Consider the following 14,645-nt stretch of genomic DNA (forward strand, 5'->3'; position numbering starts at 1 on the left):
ACGTGTGTCTCCGGGGCATAGAGGCGAGTTTCTCCAGTCGTGGATCTAGGCCACGGGGTGTTGCATCTTCAAGTTCTCTAGGTAACATCAGCCTGCCTCGCAATGCGGCAGCACCGATTTACAGCCCACGGCACCGTGTGCGCGTCTCCTGGCTGTGCTGTGTCACGTCGGTTGACAATCAACAGGGAGACGAGGGTCTCTTCAAATGTAGGCCACCCATATTGCTGACAGGGCAACGCAGGAATGAGACACGCACACAAAGCTAAGAGTTAAGGGAGCAGGGGGCCCGCTGCCTCCAGGGCGAGTGGACGCCAATGCATTTTTGCTCCAGCTATTTATTAGAGCAGATCACGTGCATATGCTAAAGATCCTCGGGCTCAGGAGAGCCCACCAGATACCTACGTTTACATCAGATGCATTCACATCAGGTGTGTACATCTTGTTTACATCAGGAACGTCAGGCACAAGACTTACATCAGGTGTACATCGTCATAGTCACAAGACTTACATCAGGTGTTTACATTCATCATCATAGTTACAAGTTAGTTACAAGTTACACATCTTTACAGGGCGGGCCTGCATGGCATTCTATGCAGGCCTGCAGCTCAGCATTCTCAGCCACCACCCTAGATATGCCTCAGGCAGCATGGAAAATTCAGTTTCCCACACACCCACGTTTCCTACTCTTTCAAACTCTCTGCATAGCATTTTCTAGCATTTAATATAAATGAGGTCATACTGTACCTAGTCTCTGTGGCTACATTCTTAAACTCCAAATTAATTTTTCTGGTTTTGAGGTTGTTGCCTATTGCACCATTACCTTCTTCACTTCTGTACAGTAATTCATACAAATATGCAAAATTGTCCTTATCTGCGGTCGCGGTTACTGCTTCTAGGGGGAGGGGCGGCCGGTAGCTGAGCCCTCAGCTCTCGGAGCTGCTTAAAGGGTACCGGCGGCGGGGGCTCTTTCCCGGAGGCGAGGGCGAGGCGGAGGACGTGGCCGGGGTCCTCGGCGGGAGGCGTGCAAGGTATGGAGGGCGGCGATAGGGACAAGACACTCTTCATCCAGTAGGAGTATGCGCCAAAGAGATTTATTCAGGGGTGATTACAGGTTATATAGGCTGGTAAGAGGGGCAGGGCTGGAAAGGAGGTGAAGTAGCCTAAAATGGCAATGCTGAAGGGAGAGGGGCTAGGATTGGTTCTGAGAGGATTCAGGAGCCGTAGCAGCGGGGCGGGGGTTGTTCTGGCCACGGTGCATGCGCGCTGGCGGTGGCAGGAGTGGCCTTGGCACCAGGGAGTGAGTGGGTAAGATAAGGAAGTGGGGAAAGGGCAGTTGGGAGAAAGGCGGTTTCCTCCGGCAAGCCTCCCCTGCCAGTGGCATTTTGGGTGAGGAAAAGGGAGCTGCCTTGACCTCGCTCCCCAGGCTCGGGGGGGCTGCAGAGGGCACTCACGCCCGTACCTACTACCCTCCCCAGGGGGTGATATCAGGTCCCCTGGCCCAGGCCTGGTAAGTCGAGGTACAAGCTCAGTCACCCGCACTTATCCACTCCAGCACTGGTGGACACCGGGCTGTTATCAGTCTGGGGCTATTGAAATGATGGCGTTATGGCTTTGGAGCCTCCTCACTGGGTACATGCATGGGATAGATGTGCTGGGTCGGACGTATGTATGAGCAGAGCTTTAGTGGACTTTGCCAACAGTTCCCCAGTCTGGCCGTATCTATTTACTCCTGTACCCGAAGAGAGTTCTAGATGCCACGAACACTCACCAACACTTGGGATTGTCAGTCTTTTCAATTTTTGGCAATTTGGCAGACCAGTGTAATTTTAATTTGTGTGCTCTGGAGAACTCCTGAGATCAAGAACTTTTTCCTGGGCTTATTGCCCATTTGGATGCCAACTTGTTTGCGGGGCCTTTTCGTGTCCTCTGCCCTTATTTCTGTTATTAGATAGACAGAGATTTTCTTATTGCTTGTTGGTTTCACATATTGCAAATAATCCTCTCCTGCTCTGTGACTTTGTTTGTCACCCTCTTGAAGATGTCCTTTTCTAGACAGAAGTTCCTAATTTTCATGAAGATCAATGAATCAATCTCTTTATTTCCTTGTCTGGTATTGCACTGGCTTGGATTCCAGGAGTGTGTTGGAGACCTGGTGAGAGACAGCGTCCTAGTCTTGTTTCCCGTCTTTAAGGGAAGATGTTAGTCTTTCACTGTTAGCTATGATGGCAACTGGAGGTTTTTAATGCTTTCTATCAGTTTAAGGAATCCCCTTTCTATCGTCATTTTGCTGAGTTTTTGTTTGTTTTTTAATCATGGGTGTTGAATTTTGTCAACTTTGAGTGTATGGGTTGAGATGATCGTATGTTTTCTGGCATGGTGAATTAGATCGTTGGTTTTTTTAACATTGAACTGGACCCTGAGTTCCCAGGGAAGCCCCCTGAGACGTGGTGATGTATCACCCTTTCTAAATTTCCCCCCAGATCCTCAGTCCTAGCTGGGAGATTTTCACACACACACACACACACACACACACACACACACACAGAACGCCTTCTTGACCAGGAGCAGCTGCACGCGGTCTGGTCCCCCCACTCGCCCATCACCCCCTCCCTCCACGCGTAGAGCTCAGCCCTGCCTTGTCCTCCGCATCCAGCTCCTCTGGGTAGGCCACACTGGTTCTGACATTCTAAGAAACATTTTCCTAGAGTCAAAAAGAATTCCTCTCCTCTCTCAGATGCGTGGCTGTGGCAAATCAAAGCCATCTTGGTTTTTAGGCCATTGTCCCGGCTTCGACACACACACTTGGTGCCGAGCATCAGTGCCGACTCCAGGGCTGGCTCTGCCCCCTCCTTCCCGGGGACGGCCCTAGAAGTGGCCGCGTGCCGCCCGGAGGGGCTGGGGCAGGGGAGGACCAGGAAGGGACAACGCTCGAGGACCGTCCGGGTGCACATGGTTCCACCTGCCTGACGGTGAGGGCTGCTGACCACCCCAAAGCCACCTTCAGGACCAGGCCTTTCCCCTTGCTCCCTCATTAATTCACTCATTCATTCAGCAAATGCCTACAGAGTGCACCTGACAAAGCCCGGCAGTGAGCACGAGGCAGGGGCTTGGCTCCGGAGCTGCCCCCAGGCTCCCCCCTGGTGGATGTAACCTCATTCAGGCAACGTCCACTTTTGCCTGGATTCAAGCACAAATCCTGTGTGAACACATTCCACGGAGCATCCTGTGTCTGGAAAAGCCAGAGAAAGGAGGCGGTAGGACGCTGCCGGCCTGCAGACCCACCGCCGCCTGGGAATCGGCAGCAGCGCTCTCTATAATGGAGATGGACACGCGGCCGTGGGGTCCCTGGAGCTTCTCCGGGCTGTATCCATGGCAACAGGGAAGAGCACACGGGGTACCACCCACAGCAAATGGAGCGCTAATTTATGAAAGTCACCACTGTCTCTCAGAGGTCTAGGGGTTTCTGGAGTCCCTAAAGCCTGCTCTTGCCTTAGTGCCCAGAGAAATTAAGAACGTTTAGAGACGGCCTTCACCACTCTCCTTTCCCATGCAGGGCAAAGCCAGTGAGAAGCTAAAATAAAATCAAGTGGGAGTCTGTAGCCTCAGATATCGAGAGTTGAGCTGCTTTCTCTGCCAGCTCCTCGGCCTCGCACTTTTCCTGCAATGCCGAGATAAAGCGGCCGGGAGCGGCTCTTTCCCAGGCGATGTTGAGAAGAGATCTTCATTTCCGATTAGGAAAGCAATTGGTCTTTCTGTCTTCATTTAAGAATAAGCAATATGCCAGGCTGTGTATAAACCCACGGCCATCCCTCTGCCTAGATATACACCCACAAACCCTCAGACACACGGCTCACCACCTGCAGGATGCAAATTCTCCAGTGAAGACGTAAATGGGGAGAAAGCTGTCTCCAGCCAGGGAGTGGCGAGCCAGGCGGGGCCTCGGCCTGCTGGGCAGTTTGCTTCACTTGGTGCCACATTTTCCTCAGGCCCTGGTGCCCTGGCAGCTGCGAGAAGGGAGTGAGAGCAACTCAGGGGCTGCTGGCACAGAGCACTGCACAGGCTGGGGCCTGTACCTGGGACGCCTGGAACGCTGGGGCATCTGGAAACCGAAACCGGCTTTCAACCTGCTCACTGCACGAGACCAGCTCGAGAGCTCGCTCCCCCATCACTCACCACCTAACTCCCCGCTCCAGCAAATGAAAGTGGGAGAACATTTACACGTTTCCTTCTCCCCCTTGCTTTGACTGCCCAGCTGGAGCCCACATCCATCTCCAATCCTGGAATACAGTGATCTCCCTCCACGGAGAAGGACAGACCAACTTCCAAAACCAAAGACTGAGGACTTCAGGCAGAAAGTGTCATGAGGTATTAGTGGAAAACTATCAGAAGTCTCAAACTTAGGGAATAATCATCTCAGGAAGGTAAAACATACTTGACAATTTTTTAAACATAGTGAAGAAAATGGCATATATTGAATGATGCAAAAAAAGTTGCTATTTTAGAAGTTAAGCAAAATAAACAAAATTGTCTTAGATTTCAAAAGAAGAGATAAAGCAACAAAGAAGGTGAATTCAGAGAATAGAGGTACGAGCAACCAGGAGACAAAATGTCCAGAAGGGGAGGCTGAGCAGAGGCTGAAACAGGGGCCCCGGCTCTCCGCACATCCTTAAAGTCAGAGAGGGGCCCAGTAGCTCCTGGTGTCAGCCCCACACGGAGGAAGAAGCACGAAGGCTAACGAGCACGTGTCCTCTTTCTCAAGGATGATTCTCCATCTTCAGGCAACTGTTGCTGGCAAGGAGAAGTCTGCTGTCAGTCTAATTGTTCAAGTTTTAGAATTGATCTTTTTTGAAGCAAATGCATCAAATGCAATATTTGAGAATAATTTGGGGTTGATACTCCACGTAAGTTAAATAAATTCCTTCTATTCAGAGAGAGAAAAGTGTGTATGTGTAAGTGTATGTTTGTGCATATACATGTATATATGTACATGTGCATGTGATGTAGATACATATACACACATATACATCTATAATTACTTATGAACACAAAAACCAGCTGTGACAAAAGACAATTCTGTATCGTCAATAATTAGAATTTATGCTGACAATCTGATATTAGTAAATTAAAGGGAAAATATTATTTCAATGATGCCTTTTATTGATACTGTTTACACTTGATGTAAATGTAATATTAGCATCATAAAATTCAGATTTTTATCTTTCTCTATCCACTAAAATAGGTTTTTCTTGGACTTGAATCCCACAGCTTTGATTTGAGCTGAGTTTCTGGGCTCCCTAGTGCTGACAAGTCCTTCCTTTTCCCGTGAACATGACCTTGTGCTCCTCGTCAACTGAGATGGTTTCTTTTTATTCCAATGGCAATAGGTTTTATTTGCAGTATTTCTAATTGGTTCTTTTTCATTTCAACCAGATGGACAGAGATTTTTACAGCCCTTTTCCACATGGTTCTACTAACTTTATTTTTCTTGGAGTGAAGGCATCTCCTGAGGATTGAGTTCATGGTTTTCTTTTGTGTGTCATTTTCCCTAATGCACTTTGGAGTGGTTTGCAGAGGCATCATGAGTGGAGCTTGGGGGTGCCTTCTCTTCCTCTCCCCCTTCGCCCCTCCTGACTCGTGTTTTGGGGTTGCTGCCGGCTGTGTCCCCAGAGAGCCGAGGACCCCAGATTAACACCTGCCTTCCGGGCCATGTCAGGGCCGCTGCAGTTTGTGGGAATGGGGGGTGTTGACCCTGGCCCTGTCCGTGAGCCTGACCTTCTCTCCCGCCCTCGGTGAGCAGACTCGGGGAGCAAAGCCCCAGGCCAGGGTCTGCCTCTCCTCTCTCTGGCTGTTACTGCAAACAGCAAGCTGCTTGGACCCCTCTTCTGGGGAGCACTTGTTAGGCCCTTCCCTCCCGGAACGCCAAGTCCTGGCAGCTCGCACCCACCTCCAGATTCGGGGCACCAGCCCCCCAACTTCAGCCTGCACTGCCCTCCAGTATGAGTTCTGCTTTGGTCCACAAAGACATCTATCTTGCTTTCGTGTGTTGCTTGTTGCTGATTTTTGCAGCATTCTTATACTTCTTATTTTCACTTTTTGCACATTATTAGCCCTGCTGTGTGTTTGGAGCAGAGGATGCACTCAAAGCAAGCATGGCTTGCAGCACCGTCTTGAACACAGGCTGGTTTATAATTGAAGATAACAAAAGGTAAATTATCAGTAATGTTTCAAAGTGACAAATAGCACAAAAGGCAAGTGACTCTTGAGGACTATAATGAAAGATAGAGAAGAAACAGGAAACGTAAAACAGAAAGCACAGAAAAGGGTGATAAAGCCAAAACCCAGCATTTCTGTAATCGCAGTAGTCCTAAAGGGGGTGAAGTCGCCCACTTAGAGAGGAAATGAGCAGGTGGAGGAAAAACTGACAGACCAAGGGGCCCGGCTCCGTGCCGCAGAGTCAGAGACCAGAGGCCGACTCGCTGCACCTGCTCAGGCCACCTGTGGGCCAGCCCATCCGCAAGGCCTTGTCCTCCGCGCCTCGGTCCCCTACATAAACCAGGAGGAGCAGCCATTATCCTCACGTATAGTTTTACACTTTCACCATCTCAGGAACCACCCAGATCCCACGAGTTCACGGGCCCCAGTGCCTGGACCAGGCTGGGCCACATGTGTCGTCGATACTGCTATTCTCAGGGTGCCGGTTTGAATGTATTGTGTCCCCCAAATGCCATTATCTTTGATGCGATCTTGTGTGGGCAGACCTATCAGTGTTGATTAGACTGTAATTCTTTGAGTGTTTCCATGGAGATGCGCCCCACCCAACTGTGGGTGATGACTCTGATTGGATAATTTCCATGGAGGTGTGGCTCCGCCCATTCAGGGTGGATCTAAATTAAATCACTGGAGCCATACAAATGAGCTGACAAACAGAAGGAACTCAGTGCAGCTGAGAGTGACATTTTGAAGAGGAGCTACAGCCAAAAGGGACACTTTGAAGAATGCACTGGAACTGAGAGAGGAGCTTCAGCTTACAGAGACATTTTGGATACGGCCTTTGAAAGCAGACTTTTGCTCCACAGAGCTAAGACAAACACCCCAAGAGCAACTGAGAGTGACGTTTTGGAGAGAAGCTGAAGCCTAGAGAGGAACGTCCTGGGAGAAAGCCATTTTGCAACCAGAACTCCGGAGCAGATACCAGCCACGTGCCTTCCCAGCTAACAGAGGTTTTCTGGACACCATTGGCCATCCTCCAGTGAAGGTACCCAGTTGTTGGTGACTTACCTTGGACACTTGTGGCCTTAAGACTGTAACTGTGTAACCAAATAAACCCCCTTTCATAAAAGCCAATCCATTTCTGGTGTTTTGCATTCTGGCAGCATTAGCAGACGAGAACACTCAGCAACAGGATCAATCACTCCAGCTGCCCCGGAGACGGCAGAGATGAGCGACAAGTGTGGCTGGAGGTGAGTGCACAGCTGCAATGCGGGGACTGGGAACGCTGCCGCAAGGGCGGCCGGCCACCTCGCCACGGAGGATGCGGCAGCGAGGAGAAACTCAGTGACATCAGCCCAGGGCTCGACACGGAGCCAGGGGCAGCCACGATGGGCCCCGGGGCCCCAGGACAGAGCAAGGAGACGGAGCAGAATGAGGCAGAGGGAAACCACTCTGGGGGAGCAGATGTGCCCCAGCAGGCTGAGCAGGCAGAAGGCAGACAGGGGAAAGCATCAGATGAGTGCACTGTCCATGGCCACCGGATGGAACGTTATGCTAATAAACAGCAAGGACAGCGCACTGCCTCTGAAATAGCCCTGGGACACTTAGAAACATTGATCCCCCCCCCCCCCATGACATGAGAAAACATCAGCAAACACCTGCAGATTTGAAATCGAGCAGGCAGCTTCTGAACACAATTTAGTAGCGTGAAGTTAAACTGCCCAGAGCTTCTCTTTTAAGACTTTTATTATGTAATGAGGCTAATTCAAGTGTTTCCTAAAGTGGGTTCCCTGGAGCACCCCAAATCTGCCAGGGATGAGAAAGGTAAGATGGCCTGAGAGTTATCCCTATTTGGGGTCAGACCAAGCGGAATTGAAATTCTGACTCTGAAGTTTCTGCTAACAAGTGTCTCATCTGGAAATGGGGTGGCAAGGGTGTCAGCCTTGCAGAGTGATGCAAACCAAATGCAATCGTGTGCGTGCACCGGTACCTGGCCGTGTTCATGGTTATGACTTTTTCCTCATCCCAGAACATTGCAATTTTTGGGCTTGTTTGTTTTCACTTAAACGTATAACTGAGCTTTGTCGTCATCCATTCTTAACCCACCTGGCTGTGGAGGAAACCAGGCTAATGGTTTGTATCTAATAGGAAAGGAGAGCCAGGTGTCCACCCCCCTGCCGCGATCACCCAGAGCCAACACCTGCTGGAAACTCGGGCACAGAAGCTGGGTTTGGATTTCTGCTCATGTCTCCGAGGGGGAAGCCTGTTGGGGGGCTGTATTCCAGGGTCCGTGGGCTCTGGGCCCCTGAGTGGCTGGGATGGCTGTGACCCCGTGGTGCTGGCGCTGGGCAAATGGGCTGCTGAGGGGGGTCCTCAGCTGCCTCCCACCTGCCCGCTCACACTCAGCTGCACGACTGCCATCCTCGGGCCCTTGCATCCTCAGGGGACGCATCTTGGCTTATTTAAGGTAAACACTGTATCGAATCGTCTCCTCCAAGCCAGCTCCTTGCACCCTGCGGTTAAAGTGCAGTTTCCCTCCAGCACCCCAGGACCCCCGCAGTGTCCTTCCCCAAAAGGGGCCACGCCAGCCACACCTCCAGCTCCCTGCCACTCCCTCCCCCTCCTCACGGGTGCCTCAGGCCAACGCAGCCTCCTGCGCAGCCGGGGGGACCCCAGCCTCTGCCGGAGCCAGATGAGAGCAGAGTCCGGGGGTGGGGGGCTCCGGCTCTGAGCTCCCCCCACCCGGTGCACACGTCACTCCTGCTCCCGGACGCTTGGCGGACCTGACGTGTGTCCCACACCTGCCTCCAGGAGGTGGGCACGTCAGGGGCACAGGGAATGCCCGGGGGGCAGAGACCCTCAGAGCACAGGTGAGAAAGCAAAAAACAACAGCACCTGCCCCACATGGACGGGAGTCCTGACAACAGGAAGAGAACTGTGAGAGATTTAGGATAAAATTTAAGAAAGTATCTTAATAACATTATATTAAGGAAATGTTTCTTGAAGATACATGCACAGCCTATAAAGCAAAATACTGATATGAATTTAACATTAAACTTTTAAATTCCCATATAAAGTGGACACCATAAACAAAGTGAGAAGGCAAGACACAGGCTGGGAGAAGTGCAACTCCAACCTTTATGCACTTTGTTTGGGAACAACCAACACATGGAAGGAGGGTTTCTGTCAGGGCCTGGGACAGTCGGGGGTCCCCCACCCGCAGAGGCTCAGGCCCCAGGGGCCAGCGGCCATGGAGCGGAGCTGAGAAGCAGCGGGGCCTGCAGCTCTGTGGGGAGCCCGGGACCCCGAGCGGCAGGCTGAGCAGGGCGTCCTCCCCAGGCTCGCTGTCCTCCCCGGCCACCCCCCTGCGTGGATGCCGTCTACTCACCCGGGCCGAGCCGGCCAGGCCCAGGGCCCTTTCCCCACAGCAGGATGGAGGCCCCAGCACCCCAAGAAGAGGCACCCGGGGGCCAAGGGAAACCATCCAAAGAGAATAGTTATTTCCAAAGGAAAAAGCAAACCAGATTACAAGTTCCCTCCAGAGCAGGGCTCGGGAGCAGACAACCACGATTTCAATTAATCAGAGCAGATTCTAGTGAAGCAGAAAGAATGAGAGACTATAAATGGAGACCCAAAAGGAAATATTGGGTAAGAAAAATGTTTCACGGACATGAAGAAGAAACTGCTCGGGTTCATAGGAGAGCGGACAGACAGCCGAGGGACAGGCAGGCAAATCAGAAGGTCGGTTGAGAACCTCCTGGAAGCAGTAAAAGAAAATAGAAACACTGGGAGCAATAAAGACAGAAACAGGGGTGACCACATCTGGAAAACAGGAGTTCTGGAAAGAGGCAGGATAAAAAACAGACGGGAAGTGACGTCTAGAGATGTAATAGGATGACCCTCGGGATTCAGGGGGGATGGAAAATCTGACCCTGGGACCTGCAGGCTCTAAGGAGGACACTGGGGACAGCATCTAAAACTCAGGCTGAGACTGAGCGCCCTGAGCAGGCGAAGGTGTTCTGATCACAAACCGACTCCCAGACAGTGGCCCCTCTCCAGAGGACGGCGAGGACAGTGGCGGGAGCGAGTGGGGGCCGTGGGAATTTCAGGGTTTTTCCTAGGATGAGAGAGGAAGCCAAGAGTCAGGACGCTGCACTTGTCACATCTGGTGGCGGGTGTACACATGTCCGTTATGATATTTTCTGTTTCTACAAGGGACAAGGCTTCGAGTGCGGACAAGAAGCTCCACCAAGCTCCTCCCTGATAAACCCCTGATCCCGGGAGTCCAGGGAGCGTCAGGGGGCTCGGGAGCAACCAGGCCCTGGCCGAGGACTTGAGGGTGCAGAGGTGGGGGTGGGAGCATCTGGGCAGGCCCAGCACAGAGGCAGCTGGGTGGGCCGTGGCCGGCAGCAGGAGGACTGCCGGGTTGAGGGGCGCAGGTGTGGGTGGGCAGGGCCGGGCAGGTGAGGGGGGATGATGGGGTCACCCCTCTGCTAACAGCACAGCCTGGCCGGGGCTCGGCCCTCCAGGTCCAGGGCGGCAGCTCAGGCAGTGCCTGCCCGTGGTCAGTGGAGACCCGCAGTGCCCTTCCTGGAGGGGTGGGGTGGACACAGGAGGGGGGACAGCCCAGGCCACGTGCCAGAAACAGCAAGTGAGCATCTGTCAGCTGTCGGCTCTGTAAGTCGTACTCTCAGCACCCACGGTGCGCCCGGCCTGGGACCAGGCACAGGGGCGCAGGGAACTCAGAACCCTCTGCACTCCCCAACCCCACACGGCCCTCCGTTATCCACCCATCCACCCATTCATCTGTCTGTCCATTCATCTATCTATCCATCCATCCATCCACCCACCCATCCATCTGTTCATGTCTGTCCATTAATTTGTCCATCAGTCCACCTACCCATTCATCCGTCTATCCATTCATCCATCTGTCCATCTATCCATCCATCTATCCATTCGCTCACCAATCCATCCACCACCCCACTCCCACCCATCTATCCACCCATCCACGCACCCATCCATCTATCTATCCATCTTTCCATCCATCCATCCATCCGTCTTTCCATTCATCCACCCACCCACCCACCCATCTATCCACCCATCCACACACCCATCCATGCACTCATTCATTAATTTTTCAAGGTTGACATTTGCTAAGGTCTTGCGTGTACCCGGCACTGAAAGAACACGGATGGAGGTAACATTCTTTCTCCATCTTAATTACCTGTTCCTGCAAGGACCCTTCTTTCTGCAACATTCCCTTCTTTCCACCCGCTCATTGGCACCAGCATACAACTGTGCTGTGAAACCTGCTGGCCTTTAAGGACCCACCCTGACCGCACCTGCCCCCCGCTACAGCTCCTTTTCCGTGCCCTTCGCCTTGAGCTGGAGCCCCTTCCCCTCCCTCCCCTCCCCTCTCTGTGCCCCACCCCTGAGCTGCTCCGGCCCACCCAGCCCTGCAACGTCTCTGACCTGCCAGGCCCTCCGCCCGCCCCTCCTTGGGCCGGCCTCTCCTCGGGGCCCCGCGTCAGCTGCCCCTCTAGCCCCCCGGAGCTTCTCAACTGGTTTCCCCACAGCCCCCACCACTTGGCGATGGCGCCACCTCATTTATTCGGGGTTTCCTTGTCGTTCTCTTCCCACAGCGCGTGACCTCTGAGCGGGCAGGCCCCGTGCTGGTCCGCTCGACGCTGATGGGACCCGGCACTGCCAGGTTCTCAGGGCACTTTTGCTAAGTGAAGAGCAGGGGGTGGGCCGACATCAGAAGGACCCACTCCCCGCTCCTGGAGATGGGGTCGGAGCCCAGAGGACATGAGGTGGGCAGGGCAGGACGGGCGCTGTCGGGTGTGCATGAGCCCGAGCAGGATAGCACCGCAGGAGGGACGGAGGTGGGAAAGGCCCCGAGCAGGCAGGGGATGGGGCGGGCGGCCCAGAGTGTGGCGGAAGAGGCTGCAGGAAACAGGAGGCGGCCCCACTCCTGGAGGCCCATGAAGAGGCCCCAACCCCTTCATCAGAGGCGCCCCCATCCCCATCACCCAGGGCCTGGAGCACCTGCTCTCCTGGTGCAGCAGCAGCCCAGAGCCTCCTTCTCGGCTCACAGCCTTGAGGCGTCCCTGTGCTCGGCGGGGAGCCTTCTGGAGCCCCCCACATCGACAGAGGGAGGAGACTGCCTGCCGGGACCCAGGAGCCCAGGCCCACAAGTCACGACTTCAGGGCAGAGACAGGGCACGGGGAGAAGGGAGAGCCCCACGGGCAGCTCTGGGGTCACCAGCCACATCTGAGACTCAGGGTGCCCCTGTGGGAGTGGGCGGCCCCTCCACACACCCCCTCCCACAGGCAGCAGGACCCCAGATGCAGGATACGGAACATTCTAAAAACCCTCCCTTCTGGGTCAAGCAGCATTTCCCAACGGGATGAGGAAGCCAGAGCTGGGACCAGCGCGGGGAAGGCCAGAAGGTGCCCAGAAGCCCCCACGCGGAGTGACGGAGCAATGGGGTGGGGGGGGGCTGACGCCAGAGGCTTCACGGGCACGCGCCGCCCGTCCCCTGCCTGCGAGGAGCCAGGTCTCTCCCCGCTCCTGCTGAGTGAGCCCCTGCGCCCCCTCCTCACAGCGGGGTCCCTTCCTCCCCTGCCCCTGCCCCCCAGTCGCATGAGCCGACTCCTTATGATGAGTGCACACGGGTCTCCCATTGGCTGCCCCTCTGCAGACCCCAACTCAGCACTGACACCCAAGCAGAGCAGGAGCCACCGCAAGCCCCTGCTGGTGCTCACTTCCCTGACCCCCCAGAGTCCTGGGAAACAGGTGGCGTCTCCCCTTTCCACAGAGGGGGCTGTGAGACCCTGAGACCCACAGATCCCAAAGCCAGATGTCCCCAGCCCCCAGCCCCTTCAGCCAGACGGTGAAGCGGGGGCCTCTCGAGCAGGAAGGTGATGACAACCAGGGGTCTTGGCTGCTGAGACGCAGCGTGTCCCACGGGGGTAAGTTAGCGAACAGCACCCACTGAAAGAGGGAAGGCAATCATTCTTCCTAAGAAGCATAATTAATCGCACACCAAAATAGGAAGCACCTAGAGTTTTGAATAAATGCAGAGACACAGTTATAAAAGCAAAATATTATCATTTGTCTAACATAATTATTTTCTCAGAAACAGTCGGTGATTAACAAGGCACTATAAATAGGCTCCTGCACATCCAGCTCCATCTCTGCAGCCTAATTAACGTGCCAGGGGACCGCCCTGGGGTGGGTGAAGACAAGGAAAATATATATTTCATGGAATCCAAGTTATTTGTCATAACCTCCAAGAAGAAAAAGTAAAATATGAAGAATGCTGCAGTCATTTAGGTGCTTTATTGCAGGGCTGCAATCAGACAAATCAGCTCTTCCAGCTCTGCCTGGGTGGCCGGACGTCACCGGGCGGGTCCTGGGGGCCGGGTGGGCTCCTGCTCCGCTGTCCGGGAGCCTCCCTCCCCCGGGCGGCACCTCCTCATCCCCGGGGCCAGAAAACAGGCCGAGCATTTCCAGCCCAGTAAACCCAAATGCCCCCTTCCAGGGTGGCTCCTCACTCGTTTCCATTTATGTCGCGTTGACTGGCACATTGAGCCCGACTGGGTGGGGCTTCGTTAACCCCACTTCACAGGTGAGAAAACCGAGGCAGCAGGTGCACGTGTAGCTGCTCGGAGAGAGGCAGCTTGGAGCCGCTCTCCAGGTGACACGGCCTTGGCGCAGACACACGCAGACGACAGGCCAGGTGGAGACCAAGGTTGTCTGAGGTCATGAAAAGAAGGTGGGTTTTAGGATGTGTCTGGGGCTAATGGCTGGGTGTGTGCGTGTTTGCACGCACGGCTGTGGGTGTGGGCTGTGTGGGGCGCGAGGGGCGTGTGTGCGCTGAGGCTGGGTGGACGGCGCTGGGTCGGGCGTGGGAAGACACGTGTGCTCCACCCTTTGTGCGCCACGATTCAAGAGCCCGGGCCAAAGTCCATCATCTTAAGCACCTTCCGCTCACACCTGTCGGCCGGGGGCCACCCACTCTGCTGAGCCACACGGCCAGGTGCTGGGACACACGGGCGACCCAGGCCTTGCCTCCGTGAACCTTACCAACTTGAAGGGAGGCAGCTAAAAATGCAACAGGAGGTGGGTGTCATCAGGGCGAGATGTGTCAAAGCCTGGCATCCTGGTAGAAGGGGGAACCCGAGATGGGGGTGAAGGGAAAGATGGAGACGCCTCTTAGGTGCGGAGCCGGCAAGCTCGGCATCAACTGGGTGTGGTGGAGGGGACAGGCCGGTAAGAATCCGGAAGAGCCCTGGGACTGGCGGCAGGGGAGGAATAAAAGGGCACAGCAGCTGAAGCTAAACCTCGGTGGGAGCAGGGGCTGCCGGCCGGGGTCTGCGTGAGCTGGGAGGCCCCGGTGCAGCCCCCTCCTTGGGTGAACAGGGACCTC

The sequence above is a fragment of the Choloepus didactylus genome, chromosome 8, assembly GCF_015220235.1.
Source record: "Choloepus didactylus isolate mChoDid1 chromosome 8, mChoDid1.pri, whole genome shotgun sequence".
Lineage (NCBI taxonomy): Eukaryota > Metazoa > Chordata > Mammalia > Pilosa > Megalonychidae > Choloepus > Choloepus didactylus.